Raw genomic sequence first — 21,735 nt, forward strand, 5'->3', positions numbered from 1 at the left:
TATTTTCCCTGATAAAGGGGCTATGGGTATGTGTCTATTTGTCCATTACAATTGGTATTATACACATATACATATAATTCAGAACTAGGGCTGTCAATTAATCACAGTTAACTTACATGATTAACTAAAAAAATTGAGATTAAAAATATTAATCATGATTAATCACAATTTTAATTGCACAAACAATAGAATACCAATTGAAATTTATTAAATATTTGGGATGTTTTTCAACATTTTCAAAATATTGATTTCAATTACAACACCGAATACAAAGGGTACAATGGTCATTTATATTATTATTTTTTATTACAAATATTTGCACTGTAAAAATGATAAACAAAAGAAATTGTATTTTTCAATTCATCTCATACAAGTACTGTAGTGCAATCTCTTTATAGTGAAAGTGCAATTTACAATCCACGTTTTTATTACATAACTGCACTCAAAAACAAAACAAAGTAAAACTTTAGAGCCTACAAGTCCACTCAGTCCTACTTCTTTTTCAGCCAATCACTAAGACAAACAAGTTTGTTTACATTTATGGGAGATAATGCTGCCCTCTTCTTATTTACGTCACCTGAAAGTGAGAACAGGCATTGTATGGCACGTTTGTAGCCAGAATTGTGAAGTATTTACATGCCAGATATGCTAAACATTCGTATGCCCCTTCATGCTTCGGCCACCATTCCAGAGGACATGCTTCCATGCTGATGACGCTTTTTAAAAAATTAATGCCTTAATTAAATTTGTGACTGAATTCCTTGGGGGAGAAGTGTATGTCTCCTGATCTGCGTTTTACCCGCATTCTGCCATATATTTCATGATACAACAGTCTGGGATGATGCCCCAGCACATGTTGTCATTTTAAGAACACTTTCACTGCAGATTTGACAAAACGCAAAGAAGGTACCAATATGAGATTTCTAAAGATAGATGCAGCACTTCATAGAATCATAGAATATCAGGGTTGGAAGGGACCTCAGGAGGTCATCTAGTCCAACCCCCTGCTCAAAGCAGGACCAATTCCCAACTATATCATCCTAGCCAGGGCTTTGTCAAGCCTTGACCCAAGGTTTAAGAATCTAAAGCGCCTTCCAAAATCTAAAAGGGACAAGGTGTGGAGCATGCTTTCAAAAGTCTTAAAAGAGCAACACTTCAATGCAGAAACTACAGAATCCAAACCACCAAAAAAAAAAAAGAAAATCAACCTTCTGCTGGTCGCATCTGACTCAGATGATGAAAATGAACATGCGTCGGTCCACATTGCTTTGGATCATTATCAAGCAGAACACGTCACTAGCATGGACACATGTCCTCTGGAATGGAGGTTGAAGCATAAAGGGACATATGAATCTTTAGTGCATCTGGCACTAAATATCTTGTGATGCCAACTATAACAATGTCATGTGAATGCCTGTTCTCACTTTTAGGTGACATTGTAAACAAGAAGTGGGCAGCATTATCTCCCACAAATGTAAACAAACTTGTTTGTCTGAGAGATTGGCTGAACAAGAAGTAGAACTGAGTAGACTTGTAGGGTCTACATTTTTACATTGTTTCATTTTTTAATACAATTTTTTGTACATAATTCTACATTGTAAGATCAACTTTCATGATAAAGAGATTGAAAAATACTATTTTGTTTTTATACAATGCAAACATTTGTAATAAAAAACAAATATAATGTGAGCATTGTACACTTTGTATTCTGTGTTGTAATTGAAATCAATATATTTGAAAATGTGGAAAACATCCAAAATATTTAAATAAATGGTATTCTATTATTAACCGTGCGATTAATTGCGAATAATTTTTTTAATCGCTTGGCAGCCCTATTCAGAACACATTGATCTCAAGATAAGTTGACTGTGTACATCTAAGGCAGACGTTGGCCTTTTATGCAGTATTTCCTATTGAGTCATCCTAATTCAATATTTCCCTTCCCTCTATATGCTCAGGAAACTACAGAAACTGGAATATTTTGGTAAGGCACAGGGGATGTCTATTGCATTCCTGGAAGAACTCAGAAATCCTCCACAGAATCGGACTTTAAGGCCATGTGACCACATCTTCCTATCTGAAAATGGAAAAATATTTCCATTATAATTCTAGCTAGCTAGTGGGGTATTCATTATGGAGTGAAGAAGCAATCACTTAAAGCATGCACATTATACACTACCTAATATTAATTAATGGGGGTACATTAACCACTATTTTGACTTATTAAAGACCAGCATAAACTTATTAAAAAATAAATTTTTCATTGTTTATGCAAACAATACCAGTCAAAACTCTTCCTAAACATTTGTAGTTAAAAAGAAGCTGCTGTTAGTCTGTAGAGACGAAAATCAGATTAATGTTGAATTAAAATCTAACTAGATCATATTCATAGTAATGAAAGTCTCTTTTAGGACATTTATATAATGAACTGCTCTAACACTGGATCCTGGCGCTTCTTATAGCATGTCCCAAAGCACATACAGACAGCAAATCTGTATTATTGCAATGCTTCAAGTAGATAGCTAGGGGATGAAAGTGCTGTAATATCATTGTGACTTTAGTGATAATGAGACTTCTCTGCTAAAAATAACTCAGATAAGGGACTCTGGTAACTCTGGGCGATAACTTCCTGTAAACTTTATAAGTATTTTACATGATATTCTAATAAACACACACATTTTATTTCAAAGTAGGATCCTAATTTTTTTCTTTAATAACTACATATATGGATACAAAGTGCAATCTGACACTTCAGAAATGGGTGTATGTAATCCTAGAGGTCAGTTTAGATAAAATAGTGGGGCAATTATCTTGAGTAAGCTTATTCTGTTATCCCAGCACCACATCACTGAAAACTGCAGGCACAATATTTGTTGTGATGTTTCATTAAGTACTCTGCTGTTGTCAGTGTAGAGTGATTCATGTGAAGTCTGAAAGCAAGAAAAATCTTCCCTCTTCAAAAAAAAGTTCAACCCATTTTATATTGTTAAGATAAGGGAAAATAAAAATGATTCAATTCAGATTATAAACTCTAAGCAAAGAATATGACAAAACATTTACTAGATTTAGAGACATCCACAGGAAATAGGAAGATGGTCTCAGCAGATGACATTTCAGCTACCAAAGGCATAGAATACATAAAACAAAACACTGAAAAATGCAAGAGATTTTTCATACCTCATCCAACAGTTTATATAACACGATGGGAATGCTCCGCCAGTTATTGGCTTGGTTTCCCCTTCACTGGAAGTTACTTTACCCCATTAATGGTGAAAAATCATCTCTGCAACTTTAATAGCATTGACTATGCATCCTCAGATAGTGGGAAGGAGAGAGAAAGAAAGGGAAGGTGGGGAAGGATTTTGGGTCAGGATGATATCTACGGCATTGTAGCCTTGAGTTGATGTTACAAGTGTTGGTGGAGCCATGCTGGGGCTATTAGAATAAGGTGAGTGGAATCTTGCTTGGATTTTGCACAAAAGACTTTGGGCAAGAGCTGAACTGGAGGGAGGGAAGGCATACAGCAGGCCTTTAGACAAGGGTAGAAGGAAAGCATCCGTCAGTGAACCTGGCCTGCGACCTACTCAAGAACAAAAAGAGATGACATTTTTTGTTTGCTCTTGCAGCAAAATAGGTGCATTTCAAGAGTCCCTGCCCCCTCCCCCACCTGCTGGAAAATGGACCTGGACACATCTAGGTGAAAATACCTCTCGAGGTGACCTGTGAACGACCTGCTCAGGTGATCTGTCAGAGTATTATGAATTCCTGGAAGCTTTCAGGTTGATAGAAATGGATAGAACAGGACTGCTGCAATTCTGTTCTTTGAAAAGGACTCAGGACAGATTTCTCTGTATTGATTAGGAGCCCTAGGAGGCTACGTTGGAGAGTACCTGAGACTGGCCTCTCAGTAGACAATCCTCTTGGTAAGGAAATACATCGACTCCCAACCTTCACAGGATTGCTGCTACTACAGCCAGGCATTTCGTGAATATGTGAGATATTGCTGGCAGGCTGCAAGGCAGTACTGTGAATTGGTAATGAGATCTATTGACCATGAATCTGAGAAACTTTTGGTGGCTTTGGTGATTTGTCACATGAAAATAAGCATCTTTTTAAGTCAAGCGCAGCTACCAGTCCCCAGGATCAGAGGAAGGGATAATAGACAGTAGACTAGCCAGTCAGAATTTTGTTTTCTTTAGAAACTTTTGTAGCTGCCTTGGGTCTAAAATATAGGCCTGAGACCTTTCCACTCTCTCTTTGCCTTCAGGATTAGAAAGTATTGGAAATAAAATCCCTTCCCTCTGAACAACATGGGAACTTCCTATACGGCTCCCACGAGGAGAGACTGGAACTCCTGAAGTAGCACACACTTGTGAGAGTGGTCACTGAAGAAGGATGGGGAAAATGGGGTGAAAGGGACAGAAAAACTGAGGGGTGTATCCCAGTTCCACTGAGGTTAGGACCCACTGATCTGTGGCAATGTGAGACCAAGCACTTAGGAAGTGGGACAGGTGGATGGCAAAAATTGGGGTGGGGAAAGATGTTACTCTGGGCAGTGGCAGACTGCTCTTAAGTGATCTCTCTCCTGCCATACATCTCCATCCTCTGATGAACAGAGGCTAGGGCCAAGAAGAGCCAGTTAGAATAGAATAATTGGAGATATACCAATCTCCTAGAACTGGAAGGGACCTTGAAAGGTCATCTAGTCCAGCCCCCTGCCTTCACTACTAGGACCAATTTTTTTGCCCCAGATCCCTAAGTGGCCTCCTCAAGGATTGAACTCACAACCCTGGGTTTAGCAGGCCAATGCTCAAACCACTGAGCTATCCCTCCCCCCAGTTTGCCTAGATGAGCTGGAAGCTGCAGAGGATGGGGGGTGGGGGAAGAAAGGGGTTGCCCTTAACTATAATTTGCAAAAGCTAAGACTGTTACTGTTGCGAGTGAATAATGTTCTCACTGGAGTCCATCCCAGCTTGCCTTTTTTTTTTTTTAAATTATACCATGGATTCTCAGCCTGGATAAACAGAGGAAGAGGGAAGAGAGGCCATGGTGTAACTTCTCATTCAAAGGATAGACAAGGTAATATTTAATGATTTGTGGGGCACTTATGATGTGGAAACAAATTCATATTTGAGACATCTAAAAGTTGTGACTAACTGACCCAACAGACTGTTTCTAAAATAGATTATATTTGTCAGCACGTATTAAGTCCATACTTTATTAAGTCCCTCAGGCCCAAATCCTGTGATTCCACAGCCCTCCTTTATGAGGTTGAGCAGCCATCAGCTTTTGGCTCTGAAGGAGCTTCTGTTTTTATCTGTGCCCTATAAGGCCTCATTTCAGCCTTGCCTATCATGTGAATTTGCATATTTTCTTCACCTAGGGAGGCGAAGTGTGTCAGAGGCAGGGCTGGACGGACCCATCACCACTGAATGGGCCAGTCACACTGTGAGAACAGAGAATTTATTGAATAACCAACAGGAGCTTAACTGTAATACTGGTATCATTTATCTATACTGGAACACAACATCATGCACAAAGATGCAGAGTGAGGGGAAGGGAGTATAAAATTGACACTGGGCTGTTACAGATCTATTTTTATCATTCAAATAAGTTAAAAAATAGAAAACACCTTACACATGTGAATGACTGCTACATAAACCATGTAGAATTTTTCCTCCCATTTTTTAATGTCCTCCAAGGATAAAAAAAAAAATGCTGATTCCAAAACTTTAGACAAAGACTCGAGTATGAACATTAATATTAAACACTTGTTTTGGTGCTACCAACAAAACTGCTATTTCTGCTGATTTTTTTTATGAATAAACATATAAAAATGTCTCCATGGTACTGTAGTATATTATCTGCCTAAAGAAAACTGTAAAGAGGCATCTGCCTGCCTGCTAAAGAGTAGGAGAGGCAGTTATATCCATAGGAGTGAACAGTAAAATTATGACAAACCTAATTATATCCAATAGGCCAGTCATATCAAACAAACTAAGAGGTGAAGTAGATTTTGCACTTGATATCATCTAGTTCATTATTAATTATTTGAATAGTAATTATTTCCATTTCTGAACAGATGAAGACATGCTGAGTGAAATAATGGTCATTGTTTTATTTGGGATTTAAACAAAAACCCTCTGAATTCACAAACTATGGACTTAGAATGAAAATCAGTATCTTAGCCTCTTGAATAAAAATGTCCACTGCACTTTGCTATTCAAGTTAACACCTGTTCAACTGCGGTTCTCATTTTCTGCCACAGCTGTTGCTATGGTTTTTCCTTTTACTGATTTAGGAGACATGGGAAATGCACCAAATAAATTGCAAACTTATGCCTCACTCCTCTGGAGACCTGGGCATACATCCCTATGGATCAGCAGAAAGATCTAATGTTGTATAATTTAGGAAGGACAAATTTTGAGGCACACAAACATCTGCCTTCATCTCAGCCATTAGAACCGAGCTCTTTCCGAAAGATATAAAACTTGCAAAGTAAGCATCCAACCATACATTCTAGGACAGCATGTTTTTCAGTGTATAATATTTCCACTGTATTCTTTTGGAAGCAGGTTGTCCGGTGGGTGGAATTTTCATATTACTTGAGGCCCTGGTAAATATCGGCAATGTTTAATCCGTAGCTGTGCCTATTCTGTGAACAAGTTTCTACTTATATGTTTATGTCAATCAGGGGGGAGGGATAGCTTAGTGGTTTGAGCATTGGCTTGCTAAACCCAGGGTTGTGAGTTCAATCCTTGAGGAGGCCACTTAGGGATCTGGGGCAAAAATTGGTCCTGCTAGTGAAGGCAGGGGGCTGGACTCAATGACCTTTCAAGGTCCCTTCCAGTTCTAGGAGATTGGTATATCTCCTATTATTATTTATTATATGTCAGTCTGGTTAGATAGTCCCAGATGAGGAGGCATCCTTGCTCTTTCTTTATTGGACAGGCAGTGAAATAAGCCTGAAAATTATATTTGATTAGCATTATGCAGTAGAGTGTTTGGCTGAATGATACCACCTGTATGCATCTTACCAACCATATGTATGTGCAGAAAAAAGTTATATAAACATATCTTCCTCCATATTATATAAAATATGTAACATACATAAAACAATATATTGTGTATAAAATATATATGTATATATGTACATTCACACACAGTATATAGGTCTGTATCTCTTACACACCCACTCACCCACCTCATCACAACTATCGTTATTTGCACAGCAGCATGCCTACAGACACCAATCAAGCATCCAGATCCCATTAGCTAGCTGCTTTACAGACATTATGTCCACCCCTAAAGAGCTCACAATCTAGTTTATAATGCAACAAGTAGATGAGGTAGTGGGAGTCGGGGAGGACAAGGTAACAGCAATACAAACAGGTTACTTGGAATAAAGCAAGGATGTCCTACCTCACCACCTGCCTTGCCAATAAATTTAATATCCAGACTAATGAATTGCCCATTTATTGTATTCTCTTCAGGAAACTCTATGCACAAATGTATAACACTTTGTTTAAACAGATACATGGAAGTATTTTCTGGCATAGTGAAAGGCATGCTGCACGGGCCAAAGAATCCCGCATCACCATCTCCCATTTTCTAACTGCAATCTTCCTTCCACTTTGTATTGCAGAATCATAGAAGTGTAGGACTGACAGGGACCTCAAGAGATCATCTAGTCCCTTCCTCTGCACTCAATGCAGGGCTAAGTAATAGCTAGACCAGTCCTGGCAGATGTTTGTCTAATCTGTTCTTCAAAACTTCTGATGGCAGAGATTCCACAACCTCCCTAGGCAATTTGTTCCAGTGCTTAACTACCCTGACAGTTAGGAAGGTTTTCCTAATGTATACCTTAAACCTCCCTTGCTGAAAGGTTGTTCTAGAACTGCTCAAAACCATTTTTCTGACTCAGTGCTTTTTATTATTGGATGCAATACAGGTTTCAGAATTAAATTACTGGCCAACAAAATCTCCCAAGTATTCTTACATATCAGTCATGCAGTGTTATGTAGCCATTTGATATAATTGTCAAAGAAATATCAGCCCCCTCTAATGGCTGTTAATAGGCTTCACTGCATTATTAATAGAGTGTCACAGGTGTGTTCTGTTCAGTTCTACACAGGTTCTTACACTACACTCATCACTGTAGTATCTGAGTGCCTTCCAGTAGGACATTAAACGGCATAAATAACATTTTTCAATTTGTTCTCTTTCTTTCTCTGATGCTCTTCCTGGGGGGAGAACTGTGTGTGCAGTGGAGTATTTTGTTTTGGTAGGGTTTGTAGTTGGGTATGTTGATATTTCCCAAGGAGAACAGACTGAGTTGACTAGTTCTTGTTTTATAAAATTAATTGGTATTTATATTTAAGTCCCATATCAGGTGGATTATTGATGCAGGGTTGACAGGAGAATTGTATTTTAACAAGGAGCTTGAATAAGTAAAGAAGCAGAATGGGATTTGAATACTTTTACACACATTCTGCTAATGATTTAGATTAGAATCTTAACCAGCTTTCATGTTAGAAATCCACACAAAAGAACCCAAGTCTTCCATTCATTTGAAACAACATTACTACTTGCTAGACAATACTATTTTTCAGATTCATTCAGCTTCTTGTTTATTTTAAATTGTTGTGACTCAGGAACTGGGTAATTTTATATTTGAAAAGGCTTTCTAGGAAACAGAGTTTTAAGCACCTATAGGGGATTAGACTATTTAAGACAATACACAGCATGATCACAGAGATGGAAAATGTAGTGAGTGGTTGATTGGTTACCTGATATTCTTTGTATGAAGACAAAAAAGTATGAAAGCTTTTAAAAGGTAGCTCTATTCAGAGTGACAGCATGAAAACTGACAATCTTACTATCTGTTTTTTTATTCATGTGTTTATTTTTGCCTCAATGCACACACAATGAAAATGCATGTTAAGGAAAGGTGCCCATTTGTACAATACTTTCCTTTTACATATTAAAAGTACCTAACTTAAATAAAACTAATTCTAGCTTTCACAGCTAGAATATCACCAGGTTCTATATTCATAACATTTGACATTGAATACTATCATTACTTCTGAACATTGCTTCAGGAAGATTAGGCGTTGGATACTGTCAATATGACTGCCGTATTTGTTGTGTGTTACACTATTCAGTCTCCCAATACAGACAAAAGACACAAGTCCCGCCCTGAGGACCTAGCAGCCTTGTTTCAGACATTATACAACAAGGTGGAGAGGATAACATGCCAAAGAGAGGGAAGGCAAGGGCAGCCTCAACAAGATTGAGAACTCAGTTAAGGCTAATGCATGGCATGATGGAGAAAAGGGTGTGTGGTTTGCTTGCTTTATTAGAAATACAGACAAATGTAGGTACAGCTGAAAGCCAAAACTAGATGGGATACATCCTGTGCAGCTTATAACTTAAAAAGCAAGCATACTGCATCCATATTTATTTATTTATTTTAGGTGCTGCGTTCCAACCCTCAGACTGTCTCTTAGGTTCACTCAACAGGATATTACATATGGCCAAGATTTTCAGAACAGCCCAATAATCTTGGGTGCCTCAATTTCTGGATACCCAAAGGAGTGGCTTAACAAGGCCTCAGAGGGCCCTGGTGCAAGAATAGGTTAGGGGCCCCATTCCCGACTGCACTCCCATACCCCACACTCCATCCCCCCGCACATTCATCCAATGCCCCACCAACAATTTGCCCCTAATCCTTCACCCACCACCCCCACAATTTTCCTGGCCACTTACCGGTGATTTTTCAGCAGCCATCTCACAGCTCCACTTGCTTCTATCGCCCACCCTGCACTTACGCAGCACAGACCAAAATACGAATGGTGAGTGGGGTGGCAATATGGTGAATGGAGTCACAGGATCGCTCAGGTTTGGCTCAGCCTCCCTTCTGTGTACCAGGTGACGAGCCAGAGTGCTACTCCCCCTGGTTTGGCCCCCATAACCTTGTGGGTCCAGGTGCAACTGCACCACTTGCACCATTGGCTCTATGGTACTGATTCAAGGTGACACCTCAATGGGGCTCAACACCTTCTGGAAAAAAAAAATCAAACCCCTGTGAGGGGTCTCAGAAAATGGAGGCATAAAAAAAAATCAAATCATTTTTGAAAATCTTGGCCTACATTATTAGAGTTTTTTCATTGGCGCGGGGGGGCGATGGGGGACCTGCTTACAATGTGGTAGTGCCCACATGCTGTCCAATCAGAGTTCCTTCTTGACTGGGCAGATGGACCAAACGATGTTTTAATGGTGTTAATAAATTATGCTATGCCCCTGTGGGGTCCGGGACTGTAGCATAGGTCAGTAATGTAGTTAACACACTATTTGGGCTGAGCAACACAAGCATCACAGAACCATGCTTTAATCATGTTGGGACACTGCTAAATTGTAACAAGGTCCCCCAATTTGTAATGTTTACAATATAAATAGGATTAAACTTTCCCTCTAGCTGTGAAGACTCTAGGTCTGATTCCTTCAATTAGCTTTGGCTGCTCTGCATACAAAAGGAAGCCCAACACATGAGGTGTCAAGGACTCTCCCCCTTAACACAAAAGCTCAAGTGACTGCTGTTAAGAGCACATCAGGTTTGAAGGAACGTTGTCCTCATCAACTGACTACACTCACTGAGCTGGGTAAGGCCTTGTAGCACAGGGGACTCACCCCTGTGGCGCCTCCTGCGGGTCGTCCTCGGGAATTAGCTCTTTGACCCAGGAGTGCCCTCTGCAGGCCAGTGATCCGCTTGCCGTTGGCCCTCGTGTCCCTCCCAGGCCCCGGTGCCCTTATCCCACGGTTCTGCCTCCTGCAGTACCCCACAGTCTTACTGGGTTTCCCCACCCCAGGGGAACCTCCACTCCCTATCCCCACTCGCCTCAGTCATGGCTACTGCCAGTCTTTGTTTAGCCCCCGCGCCCTAGGACAGACTGCAGTGTAACAGCCAATCATCACAGGCAACAAGGGGTTTGGACTGGCTGCCTTTACCCACCCTCTGGCTGCCCCTCTGCAAGCCCAATACCTATGAGGCCTAGAACTAGGCCCTGCAGCCTGGGGAGTTGCTGGCCTAGGACCTCCCAGCTCCTGAGGCCTTTCCCCAGCCCTGCCTTCCTCTGGGTCCCCTGGGTGAGTTCCCAAGCAGCCACGCCTGTCTCCCTCTCCAGTCAGAGAGAGACTCCTCCCTCTGGCTTCCCTGGCCTTCTTATAAGGCCCAGTTGCTTAGTTTGGGGCGTGGCCCCAGCTGCAGCCACTTCCCCCAATCAGCCAGGGTTTTACTTTGCCCAGCCCCAGCCCTAGCCCTCTGCAGGGCTTTTCTAACCCCTCCAGGGCCGGAGCGAGTGCTCACCCCGCTACAGGCCTATACTACACTACAAAGTTAGGTCAACATAAGTCAACTTGTGTTGACCTAGCTGTACATGTGTCTACAGCAAAATCTGTCTCCCGTCAATGTAAGCGCCATGTTATAGCAACACAACAACACCACCTCACCAAGTGATGCAGCTCCATGGTCAAACCTACTTAGATAAAGGCAGTGCAAGTGTAGACACTGCATTAGTTGTGTCAACCCTAACAGTTCTCCAGCACTGTCCCACAAGGCCCCTGTCCCTGTGACTGACTGCTCTGGTCACAATTTTGACCTTTATTGAGCAGGGGTCACAGACTGGAAGATCACTTCCCACCTCTTTAAAACACCAGATATGGTTTTGATATGCCTTTTCATGGTTGCACACCTTGATGAGCACACCAAGCAGCTCAGATACCTCAGAGGGGAACCTCCTGCTGTGAACTGCGAAGGGAGAGAGCCAGGGGGAGAGAGGAACATGGCAAGGGACTCAAACCATGTTGTGAGCCAGAAATGGTTTGAAACTATGCCACGTTACACCCCTCCTGACAGGTAAGTGCAGATGAGCCTGTTGATGAAGGAGAGGGGAGTGAGAGAAAGTGTGTACATCAATTATTCCTTACGGATTATTTATTTATTTATTTTGCTTTTCATCTCATTTCTCCCCCCCACTTACCTTTAGCCCAATTTAAAAATGGTGCCTATCCCATCCATAAGCTGAGAGAACTTAGGCATTGACTTATGACTGCTTTACTAGTATAGTGCTAGAAAATAAAACATTAAGGAATAAATTCAAGAAAAGAGTAGTATGGCAGTCCGATTATACAGTCTATATCAGACCAGTGTCCTGTGCCTGGACAATGGTAAAACAGCGGTGGAGTCGGCATCTGCTTTTCATTTCTTTGGCTTGCTGGGCTACGCTGGTGCGTGTGGGGGAGGCATGTAGGGCCCTTTGTTTTCCTGAATAAGGACGTCCCTTTAATCCTCTTGAGAGATCTCAATGCAACTTTCATGGTGATATTCTGCAATCCTCTCCCAAAGATTTCCAGGGATGGTAGACTAGTTTCTTCTACAACGATAGGAGACTGTCCCCCAGTGCTTTGCAATGATTTCAGTTGGACCATTGCAATAAACAGGCTAATGGCAAATGGGCCCAAGCAGCTTCAGGACACCAGTAGCAACTGGGTTCTCTGCATCTGTCATTCTCAGGAGCCAGGTATCAGCCAAAATCACCACTGCCTGTGAAAATAGTGCCAATATTCACTGCCCATGTACCCATTCCCATTCTCCATACCCAGGGAAGGGCACTCAATATTTATAACTTCCATGCAACATAACACCCTCCGCCTCCCGGCTAGGCTGTCCTTGCCACAGGCTGAGCTACAAAACAGTGATGTAGCACCAATGCTAACGTATCAATTAGAATTTTGTATTAAAGGTATTTATGGAATAAGGTAAGAGTTCTGATACTTCATCTTTTTTTTTTCTGTTGTGCCTGCAAATCTCATGGTTATCTTGTCTATTTTAAAGAGCAGCATCTTGTACGGGTGGACTTCAGAGGTGTGCCTTCCGTATCTGCTGAATATCTGACCCTGATCAGGAGGAGAAATATGGAAGAACTAGGGAAGATATGTTCTGTGAGATTGAAGGATGGCCTCCAAGCCCCGGTGTTCACGATTCAAGAGACAATCTGAACACGACTACAGAAAAGGACGACGAGTGACTGCTGAAGAAGAGGGAAAAAGACAGAGAAATGCAGCAGAAAATGCAGCAGGACACCATGGGTTTGCTCAGGCAACGAACTCAGATGCTGCAGAACACTACTGAGATGGATGCCCGAAGACCCTGGACTCAGCAATCTTTCCTATCCTTGGAGAAAACTCCATGGTCACTGCTCCCTACACCCCTGAACATATCAGGCAGCAGCATGGTGATTACATCCTTACCACTACCCACTCCACACCACATATCAAGGAGAAGAGCTACACATACACTGACCCGTGAAAGCCACATGTTGGTGTATACATAGCCACAACATAGTACATTGTAATACATTTTAGATACATGGATGTAAATGCTTACTGTTTACTTCTATTTTTACTTGGGATTTTCAACTATGGTTCACCTTATTACAGTGTCAGTAAAAGCAACCTTGTTTGTCCTTTAAATTTGTTACCTGTTTCTTTGCACATAAAGCTCTATCTTTGGAAACTCAGAGTATCTTTATTACACTAAGCATGACAGAATTCAAAGTGAGAGGCAAAGACTTACCCGTACTTAATCTCAGTAAGTACACAAGAGACTCTATTTCATAAAACGCATCAGACAGCTCTACTGTGGCTGACTATTAAAACGGTCTTTTAAGACCTCCTTCAGATGCATAGCTCCATGATTGACTCTTCTAATCACCCTTGTGTCTGGCTGTTCAACTAGACAGCCTGTCCACCTTGTCCCCAACCCTAGCAGTAGTTTTTCCTCCTTTGCTGCTGTGACACTGAGCCAGAAAGGCAAGGGTTAAGCAACTAGAAACTAAATGAAACATCAACCTTTAAAGACATAATAGAAAAGTATACAAATGTTAATTAGGGCCATTCCTTATAAATAGCTAACAAATCCATGTTAGATAGAGGAGAGCTTTGAACTAAAAACCCGTATTGCTAGAGAATTAGGTAAATACTAAATGTGTTTACCTATATCTTGTTAGATGTTAACCAAGTAATCAGATTAGCTAGTGGATGCCATTATATTATGCTTGCAGATGGTTCAGTTAACCTTAAGATTAAAGATGTAAGATATTGCAGGAAATAATATTACTTACATTGTCTTCATCTTAAATAGTCTGTGCCATAATGGAATGCCTTGATAGTTTGAGTGGATAATTTCCTTATGTTAATTAATACTACTAGTTTACCTGTGTATTCATAGGAAATCGAATTGACTCCAGAGCCATAAAGTATATTACCTATTCTTCATCCAGTGAATGCCTGCTGTGGTAACTACTGTCAAGAGGCTAACACAGCCTGCCAGCGATCTGTAACTCTCGGATGCCAATCCTGTTATCTCAAGTCTGTTTGAACCTTATCAGGGGAGGTTTCGAGTCACAAGACTAAGGTCTTCAACTCCAGTCTGGATTACCCTGATATTTGACATGAACTGCTTATTTGGACTATAACCTGATGAACTGATTCTGAAAGAACTTTTTGCAGTTCAGTCTCTACCATCTCTACTATGAAACTGACCTAGGAACTTTACTAATATCTGTATATATGATAATATTTTAACTACTCTCTCTCTCTTTTCTTTTTTTAATAAATCTTAGTTTAGTTAATAAGCATTGTCTGTAAACATGTAGTTGGGTAAGATCTGAACTATCCATTGCCTTGGCGGGTAATGTGTCCAATCCCTTGGGATTGGTAGAACTTTATATATGGTGAATAAGATTTTAAATAATCCTCACTATATCTGACTTGGCTGTCTGGGTGGGAGCCTAGATTGCTTGAAGGGAGATGTGTTTTTAGCTTCTGGGTAACTAGTAAGATATTGTAGAAGCTGATTTGTTGCTGGTTTAGTGAATCTAATTATTAGAATAACCACCAGTTTTAGGGATTGTCTGCCGCATTCTTTGGGGTTTGCCCTGATTGAGCAATCTCACTTTGCCCCCCCTCCATTGACCATGGTCACAGTCTCACAGATATTTTGCATCACACAATATGGAGCTATAACCATTGTTTTGTCTCACTGCGTCCAATCTAGTCAGCAAACAGCACCAGCATCCCTTCAATCTACCAAAAGCACATCCAACAGGCATTCTGCATCTGCTGAGTCAGTAATTGAATCTTTGGTGCTGTCAAGGTTGTCAAGTGCAAAGATTCATGGGCCAGGGGAGCAAGGGGTAGGCTGGGTACCCCAGAATCACTACTGCCCTTTCAACATTGCCAATGATCATCCACCAGTTGGGGAAGAATGTCCCTGTTTACAGCTTTTTTGAAAAGTCTTGTATCCTTAAAGATGCAAATATCATGCACCTTCCCTGACCAGCCCACATTGGGATATCAGTGAAGCATCCAAGGTGATCCACTAGCACCTTGCATAACCATGGAAATATATCCCTTTCTGTTTATGTATTCACTGGCAAGGTAGACTGGTGCTAGAATGGGGATATGCGTGCTATCTATTGCCCTTCTGCAGTTTGGGAAACCATTGCTGTAAATCCATCTGCTATTTCCTGTACCTTACCAAGAGTCACAGTCCTGTGTAGCAGAAGACGCTTAATTGCCTTACACACTTGGACAACAACAGCCCAGCCTGCTGTGAACTTTCCAACTCCAAACTGATTGCCCACTGTCCAATAGCAACCTGGCATTACAGGCATCCAAAACATGATCACCACTCATTTCTCCATTGTCAATGCCACTTTCATTTGCATGTCCCTGCCCTGAAGATTGGGTGAGCTCAGCACATAGATCCAGGAACAGGACTTTTTGCATTAGATAGTTCCGTAGCCACTGATCATCATCCTAAACCTGCACTCACATGCAATCAGTGGTGAGCTGAAGCCGGTTCCCACCGGTTCCCAAGAACCGGTTGCTAAAATTAGACCTCCATGGAGAACCAGTTGTTAAAGGGCCAGGAGGTGGGCAAAGAACGCCGGTCCGCGGGCTGGACCATCCTGTTGCTCCCAGGATTCCCAGCTGGGGAGGCTGAGGCTCCCCTGGCTCCTCCCCCGCTTCCCCCCAGCTGCAGCATGGCCAGCCACCGGCACCAGCTGGGCAGCTCAGTTGAGCTCAGGAGTCCTTCTGCCACTTTTTGAGCAGCCCGGTAAGGTAGGGGTGTGTGTGTGTGTGAGGGGGGGCTGCTGCAAGCTCCAGAGCTGGCCGGAGGGGAGGGGGCAAGTGGGGCAATTGGCCCGGGCCCTGCAGGGGCCCCTGACCCCATGAGGATGTCTATTCCAGGCCCTCCCCTGCTTCCCCGCACCCCGCAGAGCCGCAGCATGGCCAGCAGCTGAGCAGCTCAGCTGGGCAGCTCAGCTGAGCTCTGGGCTGCCGGCAAGGTAAGGGGGAGGGGGGCTGCGAGCTCCGGGGCCGCAGGGGGGGGCAAGTGGGGCAATTTGCCCCGGGCCCCTGGCCCCACGAGGATGTCTCCCCCAGCCCCTCCCCCCCAGCAGAGCTGCAGCATCAGTCGCCAGCAGCTGGGCAGCTCAGCTGAGCTCCTGAGTCGTCCTGCTGCTTTGAGCTGCTGGCAAGGGAAGGGGGGGGGCTGCGAGCTCCAGGGCCGTGGGGGGGGGCAAGTGGGGCAATTTGCCCCAGGCCCTGCAGGGGCCCCCAGCCCCATGAGTATGTCTCCCCCCAACCCCGGCCCCTCCCCCGCTTCCCTCTCCCTCTTAAATCAGAACTTTTTATAGAGAACTGGTTGTTAAGATTTTGGCAGCTCATCACTGCATGCAATCCCACAAATCAGTGCTCATTTCTAGCCATGGCAATTCACCCAGTGGAGAGGCCTCGTGAACACCAGCTGTAATCTGGCTTTTCTTTTCCTTGCTATGTCCATCAGCATCCAGTTATCATGCCTGAACATCTCCACATCTTCCTCATCACAATCCCAGTTGTAGCAGTATTTGTTCAAGCTCTACAAATACAGGAGAATCAGTTATCCCCTATTAGCAATTCTCATGAGTTGTGCTGAACTCTGCAGGGCTCATGCTTCTGTCAGAGATGGTGAAAACCAAAAAGCACCGTGCAGGACTAAGGGAGTTTTTTTTTTAAATGACATGAAAATGATGGGATGTGGAAAGCATGGGATGGAAAAAGTGGAATGGTGGGAAATTGACACCTAGTTCCCAGAAGTCCCTGGATGAATTGCTGGTTCACAAAACACTGCAAAAATCTCCCATAAGACACTGAGCCAGGCACCCATGCTTGTAAGCCACTCCAGACAACGTGACAACAACATCCTTCCATTCATTTTGTGAAATATTCTGAGTGTTCTAAATGTGGTTTTTGTTCTGATACGGAATGAAAACGAGACCGCTCTAAAGTATTTATGAAGAGGGAGCGAGAAAGAAAGAGACCCACCCTAACTATAGCCCAGTGGTTTAGGACTCTGGCCCTGGACATAGCAGACCACATCCCAGGCTACTGCCCTAGGCACCAGATCATAGGCTGGGGTGGGTCTCTTTCTCTCTCCTCATCCTATCCGAGGGGGTAGCCGTGTTAGTCTGGATCTGTAAAGGCCTCAAAGAGTCCTGTGGCACCTTATAGACTAACAGACGTATTGGAGCATGAGCTTTCGTGGGTGAACACCCACTTCGTCAGATGCATCCCACGAAAGCTCATGCTACAAAACGTCTGTTAGTCTATAAGGTGCCACGGGACTCTTTGCTGCTTCTCCTCATCCTGTATCCAAGAAATCTTCTTGATGAAAATTTAGTTAAAACAGATACGTTTCTGTGAAACATTTTGGTTTCAACAACAACAACAAAAAAATGGCATTTTTGACAGAAAACAGTTTCATTGAAAATATTTTCACTGTGTATTTTGCTACTGTTTTTGTATATGATCAGGGTGAGAAAAAAAACAAAACTACTTTCATCAGTTGGTCTCAAATCATAAGTTTAAGTATAATATAATTAAGATTTGGCTTTATTGAAGATTTCATCCATACACTGAGGAAGTCAAAAGGGAACAATCAAGAACACCGCCTCCCCCAAAGTCAAGAACTTGGTAATGCTACTGCGAATTAGATCTTTTGCATCCTGGGATTTTGATGCCTTAATCTATGATGGAATGTTGTTTAATTATGTATTTTGCTATGCATAACAAATGTAAATTACATACCTCATTATTCATAGTTATATTAATATATGTATTTTTCTCTCTTTAGGACTCTAAGACCTCCTTTTGAGTCATTATAATCTTTGGAGGAAAACAAGTATGCGTGAGTAATGAATCAGTAATGCTGATTCTATATTTTGTAAAATATTAAAATCTAGTTTTATGGCAAGATTTCATTAGCAAGTGTTTTATCTGAATATGCAGAATGAAGAGAGGATTGCAAACTGCATAGAACATGTATCCAAAAATCTGAACCATGCTGTTTATTCTCGTTATCTTAACTTTCCAGCTTCCCAACTTCCACCTTGATATCCTTCAGTGTAAGATTCCTTCACCTTCACCAACATCCCTAATGAGCTCCTCCTAGTTAAATCTAAGGAGAACTTTTCCCAGATACTCCTGCCTTCGTTCTTTCTCAGCTTCAACGTACCAACAGGTCTCCCTCCTACCACGCACCCTTTCAATGTCTCCTTCAATGGCTCCCTATTCTTGCCTCTTCCATTTGTTCACATTCCTCAAGGAATATGTTCCCCCCCTCTTTTCTCTCACACACGCACATTTTATCCTGTCCCATGCCATGTTGGTAATTTCACTATCTACCTCCTGGCACAATTTATCCAGTTAGCATGGATAGCCTCCCTCTGGATGTTCTGCTATCATTTAAAACACTATTGTAACATGAACTCCTGACCCGTATTCCTCATCGGTGGCCTCCCCCTTGTGCTGTTCTTTGCCTTAAAGCAATGACAGCTGATATTTAACAATTATTTGGAAGTATTACATAAACCCAAGTCAGGGTCTGCTGTAAACTGCCACTGTCTGATCTTGCCCCTGCAGTCCAAAATCACGCCTTCCAAAACGGAGGATGAGCTCTGGAACCTGCAGCTAAACCCCACATCCTTACACAACTGGACCAACTTCATCCCCACCACATTTTTCTACCACTTTAGACTACTCTGCTGTCATTTCCAACACCCAAATCAGCCATCTTTGAGTCATCTGACTCTCCTCTCCCCCCACAACCAGTCTCACACAATCCTAGCACCAAAGTTCAACCTGTTCTGTCGCTACTGTTAAAAGCTCATTCACGTGCTGGTTTTCTCCCCTTGATTACTGAAGCCACATAGTATCTCTGCACATCACCTCTCTCCTCCCATTCTGTCCAGAATACATAGGGAACCGGTTTTGCAGTGGCCTGTACTCTAAGTTGTCCAAGGTAACAAAAATAATAACCAGCCTGTTACATAACATTGATTAGGAAAACCAGCAAAAGTTGGAGACAAATAGACCAGTAAAAACTGGAATATTAAACTAAATGAACAGTAGGAAGGGATCTTCAAGGGTCCTGGTGAAGCCAGAGGTTTGCATTCCGGAATGGTTCATTTTAAGAGGATGACGTTTCCACCCCTTCTGGGTGGGAAGGGTATCACTGAAATGTACAACGGGACAGATGGACAGAAAGAAATGAGATTTATCATCATGGCTGCCACCCCTGCCTCCTGGTACTCCAGGATCTGCTATGTTACCACTGGTCTTCCAGCATCTTTAAATTGAAAAAGGCAACCTGACTAGACCAGGCCATACAGAGGGAACAAGAAATTTCCTGAACACAGTCATGATTTTAGGGTTGCCAACCCTCCCGAATTGTCCTAGAGTCTCCAGGAATTAAAGATTAATCTTTAAAGATAATGTCATGTGATGAAACCTCCAGGAATACGTCCAACCTACATGGTTTGCAATGGTAGAAAGGAATAAAAGCATGCTCAGAAGGCCATCCAGATTATATTCCAGTATTGGCACTGGTTCCAATAGTGGTCACACTTAATTTTTCAAGCAGTTTCAAGATGTTTACTAGTTTATGAAAATCTCTAAACCCAGAAGGGACCATTATGATCATCTAGTCTGTCCTGCATAACACAGGCCATAGAACTGGATCCAGTTATTCCTGCACCAGTTTCTATTTGTTCTAGATCAGCATATCTTTTAGAAAGATATCCAGTTTTGATTTGCCCTCCATATAAATGGGAAAGCCAGAAGAACTGGGCAAGTATTTCAGAAGGGTAGACATTTTTAAGGGTACCTAGCATCAAGACTTTTCTTGTTTTGACCTTGAATATGCTGAAGGAATATCACAAGATTTACGATGACTATTAGATTTTTAGCAGTTCCTAAGCAATATCTGCTTAACTACCTTTGCTGTGGCAGCTCTTTTTATTTTAGTGAAATTTTATGCAAAAGAGCATTTTACAGAAACTGATTTAGTGTTCTCTATGCATTTTTTATATACAAACTTAATTTAAAAAGCTTTTTCATACTAACAAATATTGTCCCATGCAGAGACTACATTTAATAAATATGCTTATTATTTTCCTTAATGAAAGCAATGTTTAAAGATTGTAAGTAATCGCATTACACTGTACTCCAATTATACAATCCTGTTCTTCTAACCCTTCTGCAAACAGGCGGCTACCTCACCTCAATTTCCAATTATGTATATTAAGGCCTTCCAAAACCACCCTCATTATTACACACAGCATGTTTGGCTCTATCAGTGAAGATGCTGTAATTAGGGAAGAATCAAATGCATTTTCAAGTCCAAGATAATCACAAGAAAAGTTAATTATGTCAATTAAAATAATCTTCCCTCCACTCAGCGGATATAACCTATTTCTATAGAGACACCATGGGCCAGATTCTGATCTTTGTTATACCACTGTAACTCCACTTAATTCAGTGTAACTGAGGGTATGTCTCTGCAAAGTAAGCCCAGGGTTCAAAATCAGGCTCAAGGCTAACCTCCCTCCTGTCTAACACAAATTGCACAAACCCAGGGCTCAGACCCAGGGTCCCAGCACCCCACCACCCCACCCCCGAGATGGAGGGTCTGAGCCTGAGTCAAGCCCGGACCCAGGGTTCAAGCCCTATTGCTTTTGCAGCATAGATGGAGCCCCACTGGACTCATTCTGTGGGAGTCCATCAGAAGTCTCCCACAATCCCATCAGCTCACTGTCTTTGTCCTCTGAATAGTCAAGTTTGGTGGACATTCAAGATTTCCCACACTGCACCACGAACAAAAGGCTAGAAAGGCCACATTTCGGGAGGGCGCTAGGAAGTCTGGGATATGGGCCATTCAACTCAGCCTGCATAATGCAGTGTAGATGCTGGAACCCTAGGGTTAAACAATTCAAAATCTGGGGTTACAAATGAGTTTAGACACTCAAGTCCTATGTTAATAAACCCAGGGTCTGCTAACTCGAGGTCTACTAACCCTGGATTCACATTGCAGCATAGACATACCCTGAAGGCATGTGTACATTTGAGCTATGAGGTACCATTCCTAGCTTGCATAGACGTATCTGTGCTAGCTGTGTTCAAGCTAGGACCTAAAAATGGCAATATATCTATGGGGGCCTGGGCAGCTGCTTGGGCTAGCCATCTCACCTACAATCCTGCCTGCCCCCTATTTTTGCAAACTCAAGCACACGTAATGTGCGTACATCTATGGGAGCTGGAAAGCACAGCCGCAAGCTCAACCGTAGATGT

The 21,735-nt window shown here is 42.3% G+C and overlaps 1 protein-coding gene and 1 long non-coding RNA gene across 6 annotated transcripts in view; one reads left to right on the forward strand and one right to left on the reverse strand.

Annotated features, from left to right (window-relative positions):
• The window catches only part of LOC120395484, a 63,081-nt gene extending 57,532 nt beyond the window's left edge, over positions 1-5,549 (forward strand). For all 3 annotated transcript variants that reach the window (XR_005592653.1, XR_005592652.1, XR_005592654.1), the window contains 4 exons: positions 3,627-3,739; positions 3,862-3,923; positions 5,014-5,079; positions 5,384-5,549. This is a non-coding gene — a long non-coding RNA (uncharacterized LOC120395484). The remainder of the gene's footprint in view (positions 1-3,626; positions 3,740-3,861; positions 3,924-5,013; positions 5,080-5,383) is intronic.
• Positions 1-21,735, reverse strand: part of DLG2 (discs large MAGUK scaffold protein 2) — a 1,428,123-nt gene that overhangs the window by 654,967 nt on the left and 751,421 nt on the right. The gene's annotated exons all lie outside the window — the stretch shown is intronic.

This window comes from Mauremys reevesii, linkage group 1, assembly GCF_016161935.1.
Source record: "Mauremys reevesii isolate NIE-2019 linkage group 1, ASM1616193v1, whole genome shotgun sequence".
In the NCBI taxonomy this organism is placed as follows: Eukaryota; Metazoa; Chordata; order Testudines; family Geoemydidae; genus Mauremys; species Mauremys reevesii.